The sequence below is a fragment of the Mus pahari genome, chromosome 12, assembly GCF_900095145.1.
Source record: "Mus pahari chromosome 12, PAHARI_EIJ_v1.1, whole genome shotgun sequence".
In the NCBI taxonomy this organism is placed as follows: Eukaryota; Metazoa; Chordata; class Mammalia; order Rodentia; family Muridae; genus Mus; species Mus pahari.
In genome coordinates this window covers 41,790,611-41,796,182 of record NC_034601.1, presented here as the reverse complement: position 1 = coordinate 41,796,182, position 5,572 = coordinate 41,790,611, and positions in this window count along the sequence as shown.

Here is a 5,572-nt window from a genome sequence, read left to right as displayed (position 1 = left end):
TACAGTTTCAAATCCTTAGGCTTTCTTAGGGTTTGCTAAATTTAGACGGGGTTCAGTTATTGCCTCTCTATTTGAATTTACTATCATAGAAGAGGTAAAGACCTACATCTTAAATACTTTTAAAAGATTTGTTTTATTTGGAGGTGGTGTGTGTATGTGTACATGTGTGTATCCCTGTGTGTGTATGTGTATGTTTCTTGTTTGTTTCTTTGTGTTTGATTCAGTGTGTATGTGTGTGTGTNTGTGTGTGTGTGTGTGTGTGTGTGTGTGTGTGTGTGTGTGTTTAGGTGCCTGTATATAGAAGAGGGTATCAGATCCCCTGGAGGCAGAGTTACAGGGATATGAAAACTGCTTACTCAGTGTGAGCACTGGAAACCAAACTTGGGTTCTCTGAAAGAACAGTGACCACTGTTAAAACTGGGCCATTGCTCTACAACCTGCTTTAAGGCTTTGTAATGTCAGCATATGAACTTTGAACTTTACTGAATCCATCAAACCAATGTAAGAATCAGGGTTATTCAAAGCATTAAAAAAAAAAAAAAACAAGACAGATCTAACAACAGAGTATGTGGTCCTGGAAAAAGTCTGATGAGAGTGCAGTTAGTGAAACGATTGCAGGAGTCCATGGAATGCAGCTTTTGGTATGCTAACAGCATGTGGAATTCACTAAAGTGCTGTTTTATAAAGGATTATAGATTTCTATAAAGAAAATATCAGTAATTACATAAATAAAAATTAAAATGTCATGGACCATAAGTTCCTATATTTGGGACATATGATAATGTCCAGATGGTGTCAGAATGGTATGTCCCCCCATGTAGCTTAGAGACTAATTAGCATCTATATTGCAGATGATTCACTTTTAATTTCATCCTTAGACATATCCAGTATTGACCAAGGTTAGAAATTTGTCACATAGATTTAAAAAAAGAAGAAGACAAAAAAAAAAAAAAAAAGCACAAAATATTTTGCTACAATAAGTACAATTGGATGATTTTCATCTTGGCATTCTTCTTGTGTTCATGCCTTCTTATCTCCTGACTAATTGGTCTTTAACATTATTTTTAAAAATTATTTAGTAACAATGATGTTTTAATTATGTTATTGTCAATTCTTACCATACAGAAAATGACTTGATACCATGGTAGCCTTTGGGCATACTTGCAAACTACTCCACAGATACAAGGACTGAAATGATTATCACAAACAAAATTAACATATTATATTGAGAGAGAGAGAAGGATAGAGAGTGATTCAGGTAGGTTATGAGTTAGAGAAAATGACTTATGCATGACTCCATGTACACAACGCATCCAGGTGTCATACTTCTCTGTTACCTTTAACTTTGTGCTTTATTACATAATTCTGAGAACGTTCAGGAAATGCCCCCCCCACACACACACACACAAAGTCATAAGGAATGGAAGAGATGACCTTCTTCCAGTCTCTTTTTAAAGTTTGAGATTCACATAGTAGGGAAAGGACACTTGATAATATACCTGTTTACCAAGTGTAACAGTATTTTATGAATAAATTTAGAGTAGGATTTTAGAGACAAAGAAAGCTCAGAACACCACTCCCCAATGGACAGGATAAGATAAAAGATGGAGGTCATGCCCATATATTAAAATGATATAATGATATCTTTCTTTGTATGCAAATCTATACAGTTAATTAAAATTTTAGAAGTGACATGTTTGGGGATGTAGCTTATCATAGAAATATATATTAGCTATGATGCCTTGGTTTGGATCCTCACTCAAATAATAAAGGAAAGAGTTTAAGGCATAGGGGATAAATGACTTATAGATAGGCTGTATTAGTTCTTGAATATCACTATCCATCATAGGCATGTGTGTTGGTAACTAACTGGTAGTACTGATTTGAGAGAGCTTGAGCCATGGAGATTTGGTACCTAGCTGCCAGGTATATGTGCATAGGAACAAACACTATTGTTTATAGCCTATGACTGGTTCTGGCTTGACCAGTAGTAGTGTGGGGTAACTGGATTTCCACATGGCCATTGCCACAGCCACTAACATGAGCAGTTCTTGCTGTCATGTATTTTCCACTATTATGGAATATGTCACCTAAGCCAAGAACCAGAAAAAAAAAATCCATTTCTAATTTATTTAAATTAGACATTACATAACAACAATAACCTAACCAATACAAAAGTTTTGGACTTAAGAACAGTCTCTTACTGTGACAGCACTGACCATGTATTTCTTGTGCTGTCAGAACTGGTTTGTGGCAGGAATGTGGAAGAATATGAAGCTGCCCTGAAGAAAACATAGACTACACTAAGAATCACTAAATATATCACTTTGGTTGAAGGAAGACAAAACTAAAGATAGAAATGCAGGATTTTAAAGTCCATCCTTGGAATGCACTAAATGTGCATGCTAAAGGCAGATAGTTTTTAAAATGACTCCTAATAACATTCTGCTATACACATAGTTCACTGCCTTGGTCATTGTGCAATGCTAAAGTAAATTTAACATTACACAAAGAAAAAATGTTTTATGTTAGTTTGCTTAGTTTTTTATTTTTGTCATCTTTTTTAGTCTATGTGACAAATTTCTACCTTCATCAATACTGTATTATGTCTAAGGATGAAAGTAAAAGTGATTCATCTATAATATCGATGCTAAATATCTTGGCTATGTTGGAGGACACATCCTTTTAACACCATTGGCACATGATAGCTTATCACAAGAACATGATCACTTATCACTTCATATATCACTTCTCTTGATAAAGATGGGAATTAACACATATAGCCACAGCCGTACAATGTACAGATAGTGAGAGATACTGGCACAGTCAGACTTAGATAGGAAGTCCTCATCAAATTCTCGCCTCAAGGCTCTGGGATCTACAAAGTAGAGGACGCAGAACTATTGTAAGTGCCAGAGGTGGAAGATGACCACAGGATACCTCAGGACTGATGTACAAAGGAACTCAGATTGTGGCAGCTCATACAAGACCTGCACAAGCTCAAACCAAATGAAACTGCAGCACTAAGAAGAGGAAGTAGCTACCATCTATTTGCAATTAATTGCTGCCTGCTGGGAAAGTGAAAACCAGTTTTCACCAAAAGAATGTCATTGAGTATATCAACCACACTACAGGGATTTCCCTGTAAAACAGACTCAATCTTTTCCTCTCCCCTTCCTCATAGTCTCTCACTTGAACTTTGTCTCCTTTTGTCATGTCAACCACAGAGTTCAAGGTTCAGGTTTAGGTAGAAGCAGCAACACAAGATATTAGTCACAGAACTGTGAAGAAAGACAATCTAGTTTGTAATTTATTTACTTTATAATTGTGAGTACTATAATAGGTACGTATTTACTTTGAAAAAGAAAGTAGAATATTTCTATAGTGATTTTTATTTTTCTTACAATAAATATTTCTTAAAGTCAGAATGTGATTTTAGTATGGCCACTAATCTATCAATGAAATGGGTAAGTTAGTATTATATAAAAATGTGTTTGTCTTGAACAAAAATTTAGTTCTATTTTATCTTTTCTCCTTATTTACTATACCTTGTCTGGATTTCTTGAAGGCTCAATATCTTCACCTGAAAACTGTGGATGATGATAGCGGTTTCACCAGATTGACATGAAAATGTATTGAAGTAATATACCTTTAGCTCTTAAGTGCAGATTTGAGTCAATTGGTATTTTAACTGAAGCTACCTCCATTTGATAAAACTGCAAAAATTTGAAATGGAAAGCTATGCAGAATATCATATATGCTTAAAATCAGTAGTACCTTATTTTCACAGAAAATGATAAAATATGTCTGAAAAAAATAGATGAGAAGTGACAAAGACCAGGGGACTTCTCATTTAGTAACTGTTATAAAAGACTTTTGAAATCCAGTAGCTTTGTAAATACAGTAAGATTTTTAGGAAACTGTTACTGTGAAACTTAGGTTCATAGACTCCATCACAAAGGAAATCATAAGATTATGCAGAGCATATTTAATTCATAAGCTTGAGGTGTTGGTAGAATTACATAGATATAAAAGTAATAATAAGTTAACAAAAAGAAGTCTTAGATGTAAACTAAAGAGAAAAGCAGGTAAAAAAGAATGTGGGAATTTTTATGTTTTTTTTTTTTTTTTAAAGCAGGAGACATTATTAAAATGGCTTCCTTTTATTGGCTTTGGCTTGGGGGAATGTTTTAAGTAGGAACATAGTTTGGATCATTATTCATATTTAATCCCACTCTTCATTGTTATCTCCCATGAGAAGCAAAATTACCCAGAGTGCCCTTCACTCACATGCAACTGTATTGCTTGTAATTAATAAGTAGCAAAATAAAGCATGCTCATGATAAATGAAGTTCTCACAAAATTGTGCCATCTGGTATAATAACTCAGTGCAAGGGATGGGTAATGAGCCATGAAATCTACAGTGAAGCATACATTCAGCATATGTAATAGGTCATGAAAGAAATAAAAGATGTAAACTGTGAGGCAAACAAGAAATCCAAGCATGCATATTTAATGTAGGCAGTCTATTACTTTTACGTATATCTTGGCAAATGTGTTTCTTAATAATTATATTTATTGGTATTTCTTAAACTCATAGCAAATCCTTTATCTTATCTCCTAAGTATTAATATTAAGTAAGTGATTACACTGTAAAAATTTATATTTTTAAGGAACATGAGATATCCAAATTTATAGGGTATCTTGATATTTTGGAATGTGTACATATTCAAGCCATAGTGGACATGTATATCTTCTCAACTACTGATAATTTCTTTGAGGTGAAAGCATAAAAACCCTTTGTTCTAGCTTTTTAAAAATATACAGTAAAACACCATTACTGTAGTTACCCAACCATACAATAGAATGCAAGAACTCAGATAAAATTTTGAACTGAAAGTTGGAAAGCTCATTCTTCATTAGGAACCCAATAAAGTGAAAGTAAAAAACTTTTACAAAGACAAAATTGATCTATTATAACTTAGTCACCTTTTAATGTTGTTAGCCTTTTTATATTGGGGACTGATTTTCTAAATTATGAACTCTAGAGGACAGATCCAGACTATAGCAACTCCTTAACTAGTTTTTATTTAGACAACATTTACAAACATTCTGTCTTTGGGAAAAAAGTAATAGTTTAACTCATATTTGTTTTATTTAATTTTGCTACATTTGTTTGTAGTTTTAGGATATATACAGATATTAAAATGTTTACTATAGTAAAACAAATTAATAAACTTATAATTCCCTAGTACTGCTTCTTAGAACAGAGAAATGAAAGTGTAGTTATTTTTAAATTTTTCAGCAATAACACTAACTCTAGACCTCATGCTATAGACAGATTCATGCTGTGTATTGTCACTCTGAATATTGTGGCCACATATCCTCAAAGACTCCTTTCCCTCAACTACTGATAAAACACAGTGAGTAATAATAATTTATGAGGAGGGAAACAAAACATTCTCTTTCAGAAAATTATTTTCTTATTGAGCTTTTACCTTCAGAAGTACTCCATTTTTTCAACAAGCAATCAATACCCATTCCTTGGTGAAGAAGTCCATTCTCATCAGGA